The sequence below is a fragment of the Cervus canadensis genome, chromosome 26, assembly GCF_019320065.1.
Source record: "Cervus canadensis isolate Bull #8, Minnesota chromosome 26, ASM1932006v1, whole genome shotgun sequence".
NCBI lineage: Eukaryota > Metazoa > Chordata > Mammalia > Artiodactyla > Cervidae > Cervus > Cervus canadensis.
In genome coordinates, this window is record NC_057411.1 from 37,511,065 (window position 1) to 37,531,930 (window position 20,866).

Consider the following 20,866-nt stretch of genomic DNA (forward strand, 5'->3'; position numbering starts at 1 on the left):
TCACGCAGAGAGACAAAATATGCTCATGCAGACAAATCAAAAGAAGTCTGTGTTCAATAACACTCCAGGGAGCCTTCACTAGTCACCCTGTCTAAAATTGTAACCCTCCACCACACTATCCAATCCATTTCCCTGCTTTAATGTTCTCCTTGACCATTTCCAACATGTGATATACAATACACTTTACTTATTCTTCTGGTTTACTGTCTGTCTCCTTCAACCAGAACATAAGTTCATAAAGTCAGAGGTGATTTTTTAGTCCACTGCATTCATCATTGTATCCCCACATCTAGAAGAGGACCCGGCACATAGTAGTGCTCAGTAAATGTTTGTTGAGTGAATAAATGTAATCAACCTTATCCTATGGTAACTTATGATAAATCACAGGGCAATTTATGGTACATCCATATTACCTTTACCTCCACATGGTAAATTTAATGTAGCAAGAAGTTTCAGTTCAGTTCAGTCACTCAGTGGTGTCCAACTCTTTGTGACCACATGGACTGCAGCACTCCAGGCCTCCCTGTCCATCACCAACTCCTGAAGATTATTCAAACTCACATCTATTGAGTTGGTGATGCCACCCAACCATCTCATCCTCTGTCATCCCTTTCTCCTGCCTTCAGTCTTTCCCAGCATCAGAGTCCTCTCAAATGAGTCAGTTCTTCGCATCAGGTGGCCAAAGTATTGGAGTTTCAGCTTCAGCATCAGTCCTTCCAATGAATATTCAGGACTGATTTCCTTTAGGAAGGACTGGTTGGATCTCCTTGCTGTCCAAGGGACTCTCAAGAGTCTTCTTCAATACCAAAGTTCAAAAGTATCAATTCTTCAGCACTCAGCTTTCTTTATCATCCAACTCTCACATGCATACATGACTACTGGAAAAAACATAGCTTTGACTAGATGGACCTTTGTTGGCCAAGTAATGTCTTTGCTTTTTAATATGCTGTTTAGGTTGGTCATAGCTTTCCTTCCAAGGAACAAGCGTCTTTTAATTTCATGGCTGCAGTCACCATTAGCAGTGATTTTGGAGCCCCCCCAAAATTATAAAGTCTCTAACTGTTTCCATTGTTTCCCCATATATTTGCCATGAAGTGATGGGAACAGATATCATGATCCTAGTTTTCGGAATGTTGAGTTTTAAACCACCTTTTTCACTCTCCTATTTGACTTTCATCAAGAGGCTCTTTAGTTCTTCTTCACTTTCTGCCATAAGGGTGGTGTCATCTGCATATCTGAGGTTATTGTTATTTCTCCCGGCAATCTTGATTCCAGCTTGTGCTTCATCCAGCCCAGCACTTCACATGATGTATTCTGCATATAAGTTAAACAAGCAGGGTGACAATATACAGCCTTGACGTACTGCTGTCCCTATTTGGAACCAGTCTGTTGTTCCATGTCCAGTTCTAACTGTTGCTTCCTGACCTGCATACAGATTGCTCAGGAGGCAGGTCAGGTGGTCTGGTATTCCCATCTCTTTAAGAATTTTCCACAGTTTGTTGTGATCCACACAGTCAAAGGCTTTGGTGTAGTCAATAAAGCAGAAGTAGATGTTTTACTGGAACTCTCTTGCTTTTTTGATGATCCAGCGGATGTTGGCAAGTTGATCTCTGGTTCCTCTGCCTTTTCTAAATCCAGCTTGAACATCTGAAAGTTCATAGATTAAATTTGGAAGCAGTTTTCTGCACTTGCGATAGAGGTTGATAATTACTTTGATCACCCCAGAAAGGCAAATCATACCTGAATCACTTCAGATGGATATTTCAGGCGCTGCTCAAGGTCTCTGTCTACACTTGCATGAGTGGTTGTCTAGAACAAGGAGGGTTATAAGCCCCTCTGTGTTTGAGAATCAGAAAAAAGAAACTGCCTTACACCACAGAGAGAATGGGAAAATGGAAAGTGGTAAAAATTCTGAGTCCATAAGATGGTGGACACCTGTATTAGACATGATTGTATAATCCAGCAAGTCTGCAACCCAAGAAGAGGGACTATTGCAACTAGTCATTATATCAGCACATCAGTCTGGAGCTGGCACAGAAGACAGAGAGAATGTACATGTGGACACAGAGTAGGTGAGGAAAGGAAGGGTGAGACAAATTGGGAGAGTAGCATTAACATACACACACTACCACGTGTAAAAAAGATAGCTATTGGGAAGCTGCTGTATACAGCACAGTGAGCTCAGCTCAGAGCCCTGTGATGACCTAGATGGGTGGAATGGAGGGGGAGGTGGGAGGAGGCTCAAGAGGGAGGGGGTATGTGTATACATATAACTGATCCACTTTGTTGTATAGCAGAAACACACAACATTGTAAATCAATTATCCTCCAATTAAAAAAAAAGAGAGAGAGAGCTGATGCAGAGCACCCACTTTATCTGCAATTGTCAGTCCACATATAATAAAAGAAAATGCTGCTCTCTACTTCCCTCAATCACCAGGTGAATCAGTCTGTGGGACCAAGCACTGATGCTGGGAATGCACTGGGGCTAGAACATCATCCAGAGTCCTCTCCCTGGCATGCAAGCGCCCATTCATCTGCCCAAATATTCAAATACTAACAGACCAGTTAGTTTTATGCTTATCATATATGCTTTCTCAAGATTTACCTATTTGCCTTTTTCTATGGGTCAGAAGATACCCTGGAGAAGGAAATGGCAGCCCACTCCAGTATTCTTGCTGGGAAAATCCCATGGACAAGAGGAGCCTGGTGGGCTGCAGTCCATGGGTCGCAAAAGAGTCACACATAACTTAGTGACTAAACAAGAGCAACAAGAGTCCAACTGCTCAAATTCTGGTTTCCTTGCACTGTGGTTTGGAGAAGACTCCTGAGAGCCCCTTGGGCTGCAAGGAGATCCAACCAGTCCTTCCTAAAGGAGATCAGTCCTGAATATTCATTGGAAGGACTGATACTGAAGCTGAAACTCTAATACTTTGGCCACCTGATGAGAACTGTTTCATTTTAAAAGACCCTGATGCTGGGAAAGATTGAAGGCAGGAGAAGGGGATGACAGAGGATGAAATGGTTTAATGGCATCACCAACTCAATGGACATGAGTTTGAACAATCTCTGGGAGTTGGTGATGGACAGGGAGGCCTGGTGTGCTGCAGTCCATGGGGTCGCAAAGAGTCAGACATGACTAAGCGACTGAACTGAACTGAATCTTATTTTCCTTAACATATAATTTAAGATCTCCTCTTCTCCCTGCCTTCTTTGGCTAATTAATTACATTTTTCTCTTCTTGTTAGAATTCCTATGGAAATTATTTTCTAATCTTACATTTGCAAAGGATTTAAGAATCTGCAAAATGTGTCTGTATACATTATTTCACTTAGATAAATAAACAGCAGAGTATTATTTTATAGACTCACTTTTTTCTTACACTTTACAATCTTAAACCCTTTTCACAGCTTACTTTTCCCAAGCCTAATAGGGTCACCCAGAGCATTCATGCTAATAAGGATGAAAATAAAATTATTTTATTGTATTGAAAGTACCTCAGGGCATTTGCCATGATAACAACTGAGTTTCTTTAGCTATTTCAATAATGAAACTGCTTGGCAATGATCCAAAGCAAGCCAATCTTTTTCAGAGTTTTAGTGTTATAATAGCAATAACAAAATGCAATTCTCTGCTGTAGCAAGACATCATACTAAAAATGTTTTACATTCAGTCCTCTCAAAACCTATGGAATATGTAAAACATAACCATTTTATAGATGAGGAAAGTCAGTCTTAAGATTGTTAACTAATTGCCCTGTGTCAGATTGGAAATTTGGACCATATCTATAGAACTTGAAAGCCAAAGCCCTTTGGCTCACATGCTGTGGTCAGGCATTATTCTGTTATACAGAGTTTAAGGGCAGTCTACAACACAGGGCAAAGTCACTTCAACCATCGCCAGGAACATACAGAGGACAAAGGACAATAAATAATATTGATTTTTCTTATCAATAAGTAAATAGGAAATGTATGTGATTGCCTGGGGCTTCAGACAATCATGCAGCAACTAAGGCAGCAGCAGAAAAAGGGGAGAAGTTGGAGCTAAACAAGATGAGAAGTCTTGAGTAAACCTGCCCTCTCATCTCACCTCAGGACAGGAAGAGTTTATCTGGGGCACAGAGGTCTGGAGGCTTTGCTTCTAGATTCAACCACAGAGACTTCAGGTCCCCCTTTTATGAACTGCCTCACCTTCTCTTCTTCCGTGTGTGTGTGTGTGTGTGTGTGTGTGTGCGTGCTCAGTCACTCGGTCATGTAAAACTCTTTTGCAACCCCATAGACTGTAGCCCGCAAGGTTCCTCTGTCCATGGGATTTTCCAGGCAAGAATACTGGAGTGGGTTGCCATTTCCTCCTCCATGGGATCTTCCCAACCCAAAGATCAAGCCCACAGTTCTTGAGTCTCCTGCATTGACAGGCAGATTCTTTACCACTGTGCCTCCGGGGAAGCCCCTCTTCTTCATAGTGCTACTTGTGAATCTTCATTTTAATCAGGTCTATCTGACCATATGAATAGATGTAGGGTTTGAAAGAGGGGAGGACACAGTGAGAGCCTCAATCGTTAGCCTAACAGTGTAATTTCACTCTCCAGACACTGTAGTCGACTTGTTTCTTTACTGTCATAAGTAAAGAGGCAATAAAGTGGGATGCATAGTGCTCAGATTGTGCTCCACCATCAACAACTATGGGATCTTGAACATCAACAACTATGGGTTGCTTGATCTCTCTGTGCCGCAATTTATTCATCTGTAAAAGGAGCACAGTCATAGTGCCTACCTCACTCTAAGGTATTGCGAAGAATAAATGAGATAATACATGTGGTGCACTTAAGATGTTGCCTGGCTCAGAGTAAGTGCTCTATGAGCATTTACTATTATAACTGCTATATAATGCATGTGTCATAAGAATTACAAAAATGATGTCTAATATTCAATGAAAGATGCAATGTGATTTCTGTCTATTCCTCCCATGAATCTTGTGTAGATGCTACCACTGTCCCATTATAAATGAAACAGAGACTCAGAGAGGTTATAGAGGAGTCAAGAATTAAACAAAATTAACTTTATTTTGGGGGCTCCAAAATCACTGCTAATGGTGACTGCATCCATGAAATTAAAAGATGCTTGCTCCTTGGGAAAAAAAAAGCAGAAACATTACTTTGCCAACAAAGTCCGTCTAGTCAAAGCTATGGTTTTTCCAGTAGTCATGTATAGACGTGAGAGTTGGGCTATGAAAACAGCTGAGCACCAAAGAATTGACTCTTTTGAACTGTGGTGTTGGAGAAGACTCTTGAGAGTCCCTTGGACTGCAAGGAGATCCAACCAGTCCATCCTACAGGAAATCAGTCCTGAATATTCACTGGAAGGACTGATGCTGAAACTGAAGCTCCAAGACTTTGGCCACCTGATGCGAAGAGCTGACTCATTGGAAAAGACCCTGATGCTGGGAAAGACTGAAGGCAGGAGGAGAAGGGGATGACAGAGGACGAGATGGTTGAATGGATTTATCGACTCAATGCACATGAGTTTGAGTAAACTCTGGGAGTTGGTGATGGACAGAGAGGCCTGGCGTGCTGCAGTCCGTGGGGTCACAAAGAGTCAGACACGACTGAGCGACTAAACTGAACTGAACTGAAAATTAGCCAAGCAGTAAGTGACAGGGTTGGGACGCAAGTCCAGCAAGTCTGATTCCAGAATTAAGTTCTAAACCACCATGTTATTTCAGATGGGTAATAATAATTGCTAACAGCTACTGAAGTTTTGCTCTGTGCCAGGCTTTGTTCTAATAACTTTAAATCTCTTACAGAATACCTTATATCTCTTGTGAAAATTAAGCAAAATTCTTAAAACTATCTTACGGGACAGATGCATTTATTGTTCCTATTTTACAAACGAGAAAACCAAGAGGTTACATGGGCAAGATCACACAACTGGCAGATGGCTAAAGTAAGTGCACCTCATACTGAAAGGTGGGGAAAGCTGAGATGCTAAATTTAAATAGATGCCCATCAGCAGACGAATGGATAAGGAAGCTGTGGTACATATACACCATGGAATATTACTCAGCCATTAAAAAGAATTCATTTGAATCAGTTCTAATGAGATGGATGAAACTGGAGCCCATTATACAGAGTGAAGTAAGCCAGAAAGATAAAGAACATTACAGCATACTAACACATATATATGGAATTTAGAAAGATGGTAATGATAACCCTATACGCAAAACAGAAAAAGAGACACAGATGTACAGAACAGACTTTTGGACTCTGTGGGAGAAGGCGAGGGTGGGATGTTTCGAGAGAACAGCATCGAAACATGTATATTATCAAGGGTGAAACAGATCACCAGCCCAGGTTGGATGCATGAGACAAGTGCTTGGGCCTGGTGCACTGGCAAGACCCAGAGGGAGCGGGTAGAGAGGGAGGTGGGAGGGGGGATCGGGATGGGGAATACATGTAAAACCATGGCTGATTCATGTCAATGTATGACAAAACCCACTACAATATTGTAAAGTAATTAGCCTCCAACTAATAAAAATAAATGAAAAAATAAATAAATAAATAAATTTCACTGATGTACAGTCCATGGAATCACAGTCAGATACAATTTAGTGACTGAACAACAACAATATCAGATTAAGCATCACAATTTTCAAAAAGAAAACTCCTTCCTAGTATATCCATCTGAACAATTTCTGAGCCAAAACGATTAAGATAGATACTCAATGTTGGAATCATAAAAGAAGGAACTGATTAAATGCTAATTTATTCTGATTTGCCTTACTACTCAATCATCTTCCCACCTCTAATAGCAGCTATTTTCAGTAGTCATTTTCATTCTATCCTCTACAATTTGAATAGATTCACTATTAGTGAATAAGGATCAACTTTTCATAGGAAGCAAGACCACTACCTTCATGCATTTCCTGTCCCATAGAAGTTAAGAGGCAATCTAGAGAGAGATAGTGGATGAATATTCAATCTACACAACTATGACAAGAGGAGAACTGATAAGCATCAGTTGTAATGGATAACAACTGATTGGGTGCTGAGCAGGACCACAGTAGTCCTATAACTCTTGAATTATTTAAGCAAATTATAAAAATAAGCCCTGGTTTGGTGAGCAGAGCACAGGTTTCGTGGTAGCCCAAACAACTCACTGAGCCTCAACAGTATGAACCAAGGGTCTGGTGTTTGTTTCAAATGCATCTCAATGGATGTGAGCTCATGTGGGAAGGTGCCTTTAGAAGTCCCGAGAGACACGATGTGCAGCAAGGACAGAAGCATACTGTTACAGATCTTGGGAACAGAATGAATAAGATACAAGAGTTAAGGAGGAGGACAGTTAACAATTTTTTTTATAGAAAGATTGTGTAGGAAGACAACAGTGTGCCATGAGAAATAATACCAGTCAGGTGATTAGAACAAGTCATCAGATCTCTTTAGTCACTGCACAATTAAACACACCTGATTTTCTAGGCGAAAGAAAGCCCAATATGAATCTATTTATATATTATACATATATAATATATATATATAGAATTAAGATTTGGGGCATTCTTCAGAATGTTATTCTCAGTAAAGAAAAGGTTGATGATCAATTGTGTTGTCACAAATTAACTCACTAAACAAATAATGATTAACAAAACATACAACAAGAACCTGATTAAGAAAGAAGACATGTTGATGATAATAGTAATAAATTTGACCAAAACCAAAACAAAATCCGGTAGTTCCTGAGCACTTCATGTATTTTACGTACATTACCCTTACAATAACCATATGAGATCAGTAGCATTATTATTAATAGAACCATTTTACAGATAAGAAAACTGAAGCTTAAGAGATTATGTGATTTAACCAGGATCACTCACATGAGGTAATAGAATTTGGGTTTAAAACCAGATGGCTTAACTTTGGAGTTTACATACTTGAGCACCATGCTGTACAGCTAAGTGTTAAATTAATGGAAGTAGCCACAATTAACAAGAGCACAGATGCAAGTACCAGGCACATCAAATGTTGTACACCTCTATGTGCATAGAGAAAATTCAGGATAATGAGGCTCCTGATAGCGATAAGAAACCTGACCAGAATAGAGTGATGGAGATAATGAGACACAATGAAATTCAAATGCTCTTAAAAGGATGTCTCCCCTAACCAGGAAAATAGTTTACAATAAGCAAGATTCATAATCAACAAAATAGAATGGACTTCAATGCCTGGCTTCGTTGTCTCACTTTGGAATTGACAGAGAATCAGTTTGCTGTGTAGGCATTTCATGGTAACGACTTTACTATTATTAACAATGACAATAGTTCCAGGCAATATTTCATATTTGCATAGCAAGCCTTCAACAGAGGAGCAAAAGCACCTGGCAAACCTTCTCATTTTTATTATTGATGGCTTAGATTAGCGGAGCACTTTTCTGTCAAGGAGTTCACTAATGCTTCCATGGACTCTGGTAACACAGATAGACAAGCAATCCATTTCTGCATTTTTATATATGGAGAAACCAAAGCCCAAAGACCTTTTAATAACTGCTTAGTAACACTGTGGCTGTGTCTACAATGACATCAAAAGGAACCTGGCATTCCCCTTCCTTACTGATGGAAGCCCTTCTTACTCCAAATTATCTGAATGTGGGCACCTTCTCTATCTACTGGGTCCTTCCCTACCCATTCTCACCACCTCTTCAATTCTCCTTCCCTCCCTGTAACAGCTCAGCTCACCCCCATCCTCTCTCCTCCTCAAACCACTCTCAGTCTTGCTGCCAGACTCCTTTTCTTCACTCTGCTCAGAAAACAGCAGTAGCTCTCCTTTCCTATGGGAAACAGACCCAAATTCACAACCTCCCTTAATCTGGCCCCAAGCTTTTCCCCAGCCGTATCTCTGACTGCAATCCCCTCTGTGCCTCTCCACACAAGCCTAAACTTAAGAACCCCAAGCCTACTCTTCTCTTTACTCATTCTATTCCCTCTTCTAGAAGTAACCTTTCTAACTCCAACGCTGACTGCTAAAATTACCTTCCCAGTTCCACTCTGATGCCATCTCCTAGTGAATCCCTTCTAACAACACTTTAGTTAAAAACGGCTGCTCCCTCCAACTCCGCAATACCCATTTAACCTTTATTTGTTGCACTCACTGAATTCTACCTGGGGCTACTGTGACTTATAAAGGTATATATCTATCTTAGAATGTTCCATCACTGAGATTCACAGAGTCAACAAGGGGTTGGGCCCTGTGACAGCTAATAGGTGAAACAAGAGACACAGATCTCTGCCTTTACAGAGGTTACAATCTTACAGAATTTCTCATCTCTGAGTTTCTCCTTTGAATGACCAAATACACTATAGCCTCTGTGTCTCCACGAATGATGCCATTCTAGGTCATAAAAGAGACGTTAATTCACTGCATACAATAGATGCTTTTTAGAAGTGGTTCTCCAGACTTCCGTGGTGGTTCAGTGTTTAAGGATATGCGTGCCAATGCAGGGGACACGGGTTCAATCCCTGGTCTGGGAAGATTCCATATGCTGTGTGGGCAACTAAGCTGGTGTATGGTAACTACTGAGCCGACACTCTAGAGCCCCTGAGCCGCAACTATTGGGCCCATGTTCTACATCTACTGAAGCCCACACACCCTAGAGCTTGGGCTCTGCAACAAGAGAAGCCACCTCAATAGAAAGCCCCCAGTCACAGCAACTAGAGAAAGCCTGCATGCGGCAATGAAGATGCAGCACAGCCAAATGTAAATAAATAAATACTTTTTTAAAAAAGCAGCTCTCCAAGTATCATACATGTGTTCAGTCACACAGTCATGTCCAACTCTTTGCGGCCCCATGGATTGTAGCCTGCCAGGCTTCTCTGTCCATGGGATTTTCCAGGCAAGAACACTGGAGTGGGTTGCTACTCTAGGAAAGCATTATATATAGATATCCTGAAGGTCCTCAAGACTTTTTCAGAGGGGCCCCTGAGGTCAAAACTAACTCCAAATAATATTAAGACACAGTTTGCCATTTCATTCTCATTTTTCTCTCAGATTTGTAATACAGTCCTCCAGAGACTACATGGTGTGTGATATAACAGCAGATTGAAGGCATAGGTAGATAGGAGAATTCAGCTGTCTTCCATTAAGCCAGTCATTAAACAGATATACAAAAATGCAATACCAAGCTTGTCACTCACATTTTTGGTTTGTAAAAGGCAGTTTTCATTAAAAGATACATTATTTTTATTTAACATATCTAACAGTTTGCTGTTAATTTTTAATTACCTATTTCAAACTGATATCTTAATTTCTGATACTATAAATACCAATGGTTGGGGGAGGCTTCCCAGATGGTGCAGCGGTAAAGAATCCACCTGCCAATGCAGGAGCCACAGAAGATGTGGGTTCAATCTCTGGGTCGGGAAGATCCCTTGGGGAAAGAAATGGCAACCTACCCCAAATATTCTTGCCTGAGAAATCCCATGGACAGAGGAGCCTGGCTGGCTACAGTCCATGGGGTCGCAAAGAGTCAGACACGACTGAGTGACTGGGCACGCAGGCAAATACCAATGGATATAACGCACATGAACAAAACTTCTTCGGGTTTCTCAAAGATTGTCGAGTGTATAAAGGAATCCTGAGGCCACAAAGTTTGAGAATGGCTACCTTAGAGAGCAGGAACTCATGTGTTTCTGTGGAGGCCCAGTCAAGAATGTCTGAGTGATTAGCTGAGTGGTTTGTAATTGCACTGTTCCCCGAACTTGTCCTCTGTTAAAACAACTATCCATCCTACATGTGAGATGAATTTATTATTGACGCTGCAGCACCTCGCACAGAGGAGGCAGCCAATAAATACTTGAGAGAGAAAGGAAAGAAGGAAGGAAGGAGGGGAAGAGAGGATGGGATGGAGAGAGGAAGGGAAACAGGAAGGAAAAAAGGAAGGAGGGAGGGAAAAGAAGGAGATGTGTCTACTTCATTCATCAAAAATTCTACCACAGTAATCTGTCCACTGAAATTATTAACCTTCAAGTAAATGTGTCATATTGATATGATTTCTAAGGTGATTAAGAGGCCAGTAGTCTTATCTGATGTGTTTGTACATCCCAAATACAGCTTAGAAACCATGATTTTAAAGACAAAGTTTTAAAGAATCTTCTCATAAAGAAATGAACAAACATTTATGCACACTAATCCTTCAATATCAGAGGATAATTTTAAGATAAAGAAAGATACAAATTAGGAAAACAGATGCAGTCAGTTTGGTTGTGTATACATAAGCTAACTTCCTTATGGATAATAAAATCTCAATAATTAGAGGTGACTTCCTATAATTAAAATGCTTTATCCCTAGATTTAGAGTGAGAAGGGGTAGAATTAAGCCAAAAATAATAAAAGGGGGCGGGTCAAAGCAAAACTGGGCATAGGCGAGTCTATCTTCAAGATTCTCTAAATCTCTATCTGGCCTATTCTTCCTTTTCAGCTGCCCTTGATGCTGCTTGTTATGCCTATGAAGTCCCTTCACTGAGCAAGGCCAACCTCATCAAGGTACTCCACTTGGACTGGCCTTAGGGGCATTAATCTATGCTTTAATTCAATCTGTACAATTTAACCCATATAACTTTTATAGTCAAAAAGAAAGTTAAACATCACCTATCACAACTCCCTCATACACAACTGAAACTCAACTAGGTTAAGACTTGCCCCAACAGGTATTAATTCATGACAAAGCTGCAGTGAGAATCTAACATCAAGTTCTCTTCCTTTTCCAGAAATAATATAATGAAAATTTTAAAATAATATGCTAAACCCCTTACAAAGCCCTCTCTTTCAGACCACTCTTAATTCCCTCTTCTGTAACAACTTTTCCTGTATATTCCATTTCCTTAGTCTCCTATGTTAATGCAGTAAGACATTTAACCAACCATGGATGTTATCTCTATTCAAAATCCATTAAAGTCAATTCATACTTTAACTGAAGTTAGTTTATCAGGTTAGTTATCCAACCACTTTACCTCATAATATTTTGGGGGGCCTCACAGCATAGATTGTGGGATCTTAGTTCTCCAACTAGTTCTCCAGACCCCAGCAGTGAAAACACCAAGTCCTAACCACTGGACCACCAGGGAATTCTCATAAGATTTCTATTGTAATATGAACAGTCTTCAACCAAAGGAGTAACTGGGAATCTCACACATTATATCAGGGTCAGAAACAAGAGAACTGAGAACCAGAGGACATTCTGGCTCCTTAAATCATGACACAAAGTAACAGAGAAATATATATATACATGGTGCATGCACGCTCAGTAGCTTTGGTCATGTACGACTCTTTGGTGGGCTGCAGCCTGCCAGGCTCCTCTGTCCATGGGGCTCACCAGGCAAAAATACTGGAGTGGTTGCTATGCCCTCCTCTAGGGGATCTTCCCAATCCATGGATCAACACAGCGTCTCCTGCATCTCCTGCAATGCAGGCGGATTCTTTACCACTGAGCCACCTGGGAAGAGAAGCTCTCTCTCTATATATATATATACATATATATATGGATATGGATAGATATACAAATAGAAAGAAAGAAAAAGAAACAGAGGAAGGAGAAAGAAAATAACAAGGAGAAAAAAACATAGCCAAAGGGACTTTGTAGAAAAATAACTATATCACCAAAAAATGCATCAAAAAGTGTACCTCTGGATACAATTAGGAAATTATACAATTGAGAAAGCAGCCTAACAACCTTCTTTGTTTTAACAACCAGTCAACATATATTCATGCAGTACTAACAAGTACCAGACACTGTGGTAGGTATAGACAAGTCAAAGGTAATTCGATCTGGCTCAAATTACTCACAGGCTAAGGTTGTGAAGAAAGCTGAGCGCCAAAAAATTGATGCTTTTGAACTGTGGTGTTGGAGAAGACTCTTCAGAGTCCCTTGGACTGCAAGGAAATCCAGCCAGTCCATCCTAAAGGAGATCAGTCCTGGGTCTTCATTGGAAGGACTGATGCTGAAGCTGAAACTCCAATACTTTGGCCACCTCATGTGAAGAGTTGACTCACTGGAAAAGACTCTGATGCTGGGAGGGATTGGGGGCAGGAGGAGAAGGAGATGACAGAGGATGAGATGGCTGGATGGCATCACTGACTTGATGGACAGGAGTTTGAGTAAACTCCAGGAGTTGGTGATGGACAGGGAGGCCTGGCGAGCTGCGATTCATGGGGTCGCAAAGAGTCGGACACGACTGAGCGACTGAACTGAACTAAGGTGGAGAAGTAGACATATAAACAGCTAATAAAACACTGTAGTAATGCAGTGAGAAGCTCCAATACTTTGGCCACCTGATGGGAAGAGCCAACTCATTGGAAAAAACCCTGATGCTAGGGAAGATTGAAGGCAGGAAGAGAAGGGGGAGACAGAGGATGAGATGGTTGGATGACACTACCAACTCAACAGACATGAGTTTGACCAAACTCTGGGAGATAGTGAAGGACAGGGAAGCCTGGCGTGCTGCTGTTCATGGGGTCACAAAGAGGAGGACGCGACTGAGCAACTGAATACCAAAATGGAGTGAGATAGACATGCACAGGCTGAGGTGAGAACACCAGGAAAGAACACCTTATAGAAAGATTCAGGAAGGGTTTCTGGAAGGAGATAACATCTGATGAAGTCTAATGTGAGTCTAAGCAGCGCCTCTTGAACACTAAATCACCTGAGAATCTTGTGGGGAAAATTCTGAATCAGTAGATCTAGGAGGGACTTAAGATGCTGCGATTCTAATCAAGCTCCAGAAAATGTCAGAGCTGTTGGTCCCCAGACCATTCTTTGAATTCCAAAGGTCTTAAAAGATGGCCAGTAACTTAGTAAAGGATGGAGAGGGTGAATACAGGCAGAAGAGACAGTATGAAGCAAATTCCAGAAGAAACACTTGAGTGTGTGATGAAACTGAAGCACGTTGGTGTCCCCAGGTAACTGGAGAGATACTCACTGCTAAATTGGAGGTAGATGGGAGTATGGTATATTTTAAGTAGAAGGGAATTTATTACATAGACAATGGAGCATATCTAAGTAAGCTGGGTGGTTACTCAGTAATAACTGCACATTGAATCTGGAGGTTTCATCGGTAGAATCATGAGCAAGAAGATAATATGCTAGACTACTTTAAATAAAACTGCTCACAGTGACGATGAGGGCCTAATTTGGGCTGTTAGCAATAAATTTATTTCAAAGGGAACTGATGCGAGAAATGTTTAGGAGATAAATTAGGTCAATTTATTTTAACTTATTAATTTAAAAAAAATTAAAAACATTGCTATTTCTTTGCATTCTTTGTCATCCAGGTGTCTATTCTTAATCTGACAGTAACATGTGGTCTTGAACAAGACACTTAACTTCTTTTCACACTAGGTGTCACATTTTAAAACAGTAAAGAGTTGACCCAAATAAACACTGTGGTCTCTTTAAACCCTAAACTTTATAATCCTAGGAGTTAAATTCATCTCTCACTGAATAGTGCAACCATAAAATATATTCTAAAAGCCTACCACAAGACCTGGAATATATTTAAATATACTTTGTATTACTAACTTTAAAGCTACCTAGCCAGCAGGTCTGAAAATTTGAGACTTTTAAAATCCTCCCTCTTCTTCACCTAGGACATTCATTACTAGGTCCAGTTAATTTGCACTTATGTCCTACTGACAATTTTTTGGTTTATGCCCTTATTGTTTTTTAGCTGAGCTCCTGCAATAGTAGCTGGTGAGTCCCCTGGCTCTAATCTAAACCCCTTTCAAACATGATTCAAGAAACTGCTTGGTGGCTCCGTGGTAAAGAATCTGCCTGCCATGCAGAAGGTCAGTCCCCGATCCTGGAAAATCCCACATGCGTGAAGGAAGTAAGCCCGTGCGCCACGACTGCTGAGCCCTCACCTTCCAGCCCACCAGCCTCAACTACTGAGCCCACATACTGCAACGCCTGAAGCCCGGGTACCTAGAGCCTGTGCTGCGCAACAAGAGAAGACCGCTCCCATGAGAAACCCACGTAACACAACTAGGGAGCAGCCCCCGCTCACCACAGCCGGAGAAACTGAAGCAACTCGCGGCAATGAAGATCCAGAACAACCAAAAATAAATAAATAAAAATTAAAAAATAAATTAAAAAAAAAGAAAGAAACGGAAGAACTCTGGAGTCAGAAAGACCTGGGCTTAAATGCTAAATCCTCTGCTTCTTAGTTATGCGATTGCTAGCAAGTTATTTAACCTCTCTAAACCTGAGTTTCCTTATCCATACATCATAGGGATGATAGGAAGATTAAATGTTTGTAAAGTGCTTAGCACAGTGCTTATTACACAGCAAGAACTCCATAAGTGCTAGTTGTCATTCTGAAAGACTAGTCTCATAAAGACTTGAGCAGGCACTTCACAATAGAAGATCAAATGGCCAATAAAAATTTTTTAAAAATTATTCCTCCTTAGTAGTCAGCAAATGCAAACTACTACTTCCATGAGTACAATTAGGTATCCACCTGATCAGCAAATTCTGAGAACTTAAAAATGAAGCGTTGGTGAGAATATAGAGCTTCTTATATACTGCTGATGGGAATGTAAATTCATGCAATCAATTGAGGAAAATATTTGGCAATATTTAGAAAAACAATGTGCACATACCCCAAAAATCAAGAGTTCCTTTCCTTGATATGTATCCTAGGAAGTTCTTATACATGTACTATAGAATCTATGAGCAATAATATATATGCATAAAGTACCATATGTATACTTAATGTTATTATATATAAATATATGTACTTATTTAAAATTTATCAGGTTAATAATCAGGGTTGACTTCCTTTTGGACTGACAGAAGGAAATCAACCCTGAGTATTCATTGGAAGGACTGATGCTGAAGCTGAAGCTCCAATACTTTGGCCACCTGATGAAAAGAGCTGACTCATTGGAAAAGACCCTGTTGCTGGGAAAGACTGAAGGCAAAAGGAGAAGAAAATGACAGAGGATGAGATGGTTAGATAGCATCATGGACACAATGGACATGAAGTTAAGCAAACTCCAGGAGATAGTGAAGGACAGGGAAGCCTGGCATGCTGCAGTTCATAGGGTTACAAATAGTTGGACATGACTTAGTGACTGAACAACAACAACACACTCACACAGACACACATAAGTAATATAGAAACAATCCAAATGTCTCTCCATGGTGAAATGGATAAGTAAACTCTGATGTATTCACAGAGTAAAATACTACATAAGTGACTTGAATAAACTACATACATTAACATGAGTCTTATAGTGCTTCACAGGCTTCCCTGATGGCTCAGTTGGTAAAGAATCCATCTGCAATGCAGGAGACCCCAGTTCAATTCCTGGGTTGGGAAGATCTGCTGGAGAAGGGATCAGCTACCAGTATTCTGGCCTGGACAATTCCAAGGACTGTATAGTCCATGGGATCGCAAAAAGTTGGACACAACTGAGCAACTTTCACTTTCACTAGAGTGTTTCATAAATCAAGTGATTAAGAATATATATATATACCATGGCTTCCCTGGTGGCTCAGACAGTGAAGAATCTGCCTGCAATGCAGGAGACCCAGGTTCAATCCCTGGGTCAGGAAGATACCTTTGAGAAGGGAATGGCAACCCACTCTAGCATTCTTGCCCAAAGAATTCCATGGACAGAGGAACCTGATGGGCTATAGTCCATGGGGTCGCAAAGTTGCTCAGACACGACTGAGCAACTGTCACTTTCTTTCACCATGATTACAAGACTGAAACCCTACAAAGAAAGGCAAGGGAATCAGTGACAAAAGGCAGAGTAGTGGTTTCCTCTAGCAGGGAAGGAAAAGCATGTGGTCTTAAAGGAGCACAAAGGGCTTACTGGGAGTCTACTTGGTGGTTATACAAGGTTTGCTCTGTAATTATTCTTTAAACTGAATTTGTTTTATGCACTCTTCTAGGTACATGGTATTTTCTAAAAAATAAGTTTCATCACATCATTCTACTTAAAATCTTTCAGAGGTTCTTTATTCTGGAATAAAATACAAACTCCTTAGCTTTGTCTTAAAAACCCTTTCATGCTATATCTCCTCTACCTTTCTTCAGCTTTATCTTCACCCCCCCCATTTATGCCCCAGCACAGTAAATGACATCTAGTTCCCCCCATCAATCATGCTCGCTCAAGTCTCTAGGCCCTTGAAAAATGTTCTCACTATTCCCCTTCTTCTAGCTAACCTCTTATTGTCCTTAACATTCAGCTAAAATCTCATTCCCTCTGGGAAGCCTTCCCTACCAAGCCCCCATCCCATCTGTCTTAGACTCTCCTCTGCGGCACTTCCTTCAGCACTGGATGGCTACCCATTTAATAGCAGTGGATAAGTACCCCACTCCTTAGAAATCACTCCCTTTTTTAATGACACAGTTTATCATAAGTGTCACATACTTTAAACACAGCTCCTTTAAAGCAGGTGCTGTCTTTTTCATCTATCCCAAGTGCGAAGGATGATATCTATACTACAGATTCTCAGTAAATGTTTGCTTAATGAATACATGTTTAAGAGGGGGCAATACATATTTTTGACATCCCTAGGAGTGACCCATAACTCAAAAGATTAAGTTCAGCCATAAAAAGTCACCCTTGTTTGAAATCAAATGGTTGATTACTGGCAATTACATATGTTTCTCATTCATAACAAACATTCATTTAACACATATTGATTAAGTACAGCATAGTGATGACTATTATATCTGCTTCCTCAGTGTAATCATAATCAGACTGTAATGAGAATCATGATGTGAAATAAGTACAAGGTTAATTTCATCAATCCTCCACAGTTATGGGTTATGCATTGATTCATAGGGCAACCTATATACCCAGAGTTATATAAGCCACTAAACAAATGAAAGAGAGATATCGATCACTAGTTCAAAACAGCTTCTTTTGGAGTCTTACAAGCATCACTGTCATAATCTATTTCTCAGAGACGTTGTTTGACAGATTATACCTGGTTCATCTCTGCTGGAGTCTATTGATTATTGACATTGGCAACTATGAAGCATCAAGTATTTGATTAAAATATATATTTTCCCTATGTGAACTGACATTTTTATAAAATAAGATTTTAAAATGATTCCAACTAGGATCTATTTTTAATACTGTCTTTATTAAGCAAAGAATTTGTAGGCTAAAATGTCCACAAATCAAGTTTTATAAAACTATGATGTGGTTTCTCTTCCCTTATGTCTAAAGAGCTAAATGCTATGTAAATATATATCACATATATCTTACACACATATCTATGTACATGCATGCTGTGTGTATGCTAAGTCGCTTCACTCGTGTCTGACTCTTTGCCACCCTATATGGACTGTAGCCCACCAGGCTCCTCTGTCCATGGGATTCTCCAGGCAAGAATACTAGAGTGGGTTGCTATGCCCACCTCCAGGGGAGCTTCCCGACCCAGAGATTGAACCAGCGTCTCCTGTGTCTTCAGCATCTCTTGGGTCTCCTGCATTAGCAGGTGGGTGGGTTCTTTACTGCCAACACCACCTGGGAAGCCCCATATACAAGCATATATGTTCCTGAAAGGAATTAAGTGTTAGAATTTAGCTCAGAACCAGTATTCTACTAGAGAAGATAAAGCAGTAAAATGTAGAATTATGTTGCAGATAATAAATGCCACCGAAAAATACTGTTATGTAAATACCCAACTGTTATGCAGCCACAGGAAATTGCTCACTGCAACCGTCTTACTTAGACTAGTATCATCCAGGGTGGTAACATCATGGTGCTATATGACGCACTTATGCACCTAAAGACCTCAAGCTCCTTCACGTGGTATTAATAGCACCACACCATCAGTTAAACATTGATTTTCACCTCTTTAGTTGACAGGATTTGGGAGCAGTATTTCTTCAGATCCACACACTAAATCCTATGCAACATTGAAATTGTTATATAGATCACATGTTTCCTGCTAAGGAATGTTTTTAAGTTTGCAACTCACCACTGCTTGTATGGTTTCTCATCTACAGGAAATGGGTCTAATTCAACAGCTTCTTGCCTGAGTTGCCATAACAGAGATCTGAGATGGTGTTGCCGTTGGTGTTTCTCACACTAGCCTAAAATCAAAGCAAAATCACAGTCAAGTTTGATTTTAACATTTCAGTGGGGATTTCACCTGCATTTAGGAAAATCAAAAGACTAACAAAGACGTTGGGGGATGGGTAGTGAGGACATGAGGGGAGGGAATAAAATCTCAAGGTAGTTCACCCTGTTCAAATTTATCAAACACTAGAACTTTGGTGTTGCCAGCACCAGAGTAGCTGGATATTTTATTTTATTTTGTATATTTTAAAATATGAACATAAGCCCAATTAGTAATTGTTACTTTGGTTGACATGGATTTGAGTTTGTGATAGGAGGCACCCTATTCAGCTTTGACTATAAGCTCCCTGTTACATGTTTGCACAGTCTGCTCCTCATACAAGAACAATGGGTTCATATGGAAAAATGCATTACAGCGTCATCAATAAAGGAGAAGTTGGAAAATTTTCTGAACTATGTGAAATAAAATGAAACTAAACTGAATTTGAGCAACCATACTCCAACAAAAATTATTTAATAAAGAAGGCAAAAAATAAATTAAAATGTTAAAAACTGAAGTTGGTGTAAAGCTAGAAAGAGACCTGTATGTATATTTTTCCATAATCTGATTCAGTTACAAAAGTAGGTTTGTAACTTCAGTCTGTTACTGTTACTTTTTGACATTATATTGGAAAAAATATCCAGGACTGTGCCAATTTTCCATGTTCTAGGGCTTCCCTGGTGGCTCAGTGGTAAGGAACCCACCTGCCAATGCAGGAGATGCAGGTTAAGTCCCTGAATCAGGAAGAACCCCTGGAGGAGGAAATGGCAACCCATTCCAATATTCTTGCCTGGAAAATCCCATGGACAGAGGAGCCTGGTGAACTACAGCCCATGGGATTGCAAAAAGTCAGACACGACTGAGCATATACACAGTTGTTCCAAGCAAGAGCTCCCTTCCAGGCCAAGTGCTTACAACTGTTATTAGACTTCTTCCCCACCACATCTTCCTGCCCTCCCCATCCCAACGTGGCCTACCACCATTTCAGAAGGGGTGAATTTCTTTCTCCTGTGAATCCCTATTGCATTTGTTGAATAGGGACACTTGATCATATACCACATTTGTTATTTAACTTCATCTCCCTAAATGACTATAAGCTCCCTAATGGCAGAAGCTGTGTTGTATGTGTGTGTGTTAGTTAGTCATGTCCGACCCTTTGAGAGTCCATGATGCATGTGTTATTTCCCAAGGGAGAATACTGGAATTGGTAGCCATTCCCTTCTCCAAGGGATCTTCCTGACCCAGGGCTCGAACCCGGGTCCCCTGCATGGCAGGCAGATGCTTTACCATCTGAGCCACCAGGGAAGCCCAGAAACTATGTTACAGTTTCCCAAACTCTATCACCCACACTACTTAGATAACTGTGCATGGGATACCTTCATTCATGGAATGTTGATTGTGCCCCTACTATGCACCAGGCAGACACAGTCAGTGCCTGACAGAGATTATAACTGAGTAGCGAATAGATGAAGCCCAGGAAGAGGCAATTACTGTGCCGCAGGATAAGTGCTATGACAGAGGAAGCACAGACGCTGAATGAACATTGCCAAATAACAGACACACCAGCCTGACTTCACTATCTGGGCTTTCAGATCCTATTTCCAATGTATGAGAAGAGGATGATTACTTTAAGAAACTCATTTTCCTGAAGCACGTGGAGCACCCAGGCAGGTTAGCATCCAAAACCCAGGAGGCAGTTTTACATCTATGAAGGCAAGGCAGTACTGGGTTATGTGTGTG

The 20,866-nt window shown here is 40.6% G+C and overlaps 1 protein-coding gene and 1 non-coding gene across 10 annotated transcripts in view; both read right to left on the reverse strand.

Moving 5' to 3' along the window:
* Window positions 1-20,866, reverse strand: part of MAPK10 (mitogen-activated protein kinase 10) — a 603,644-nt gene that overhangs the window by 340,532 nt on the left and 242,246 nt on the right. For all 9 annotated transcript variants that reach the window (XM_043448312.1, XM_043448316.1, XM_043448311.1 and 6 more), the window contains exon 2: window positions 18,986-19,100. The gene's annotated coding sequence lies outside the window, so the exon portion shown is untranslated. The remainder of the gene's footprint in view (window positions 1-18,985; window positions 19,101-20,866) is intronic.
* Window positions 20,359-20,431, reverse strand: TRNAG-GCC. Its single transcript has one exon. It is a non-coding gene; the product is annotated as a tRNA-Gly (tRNA).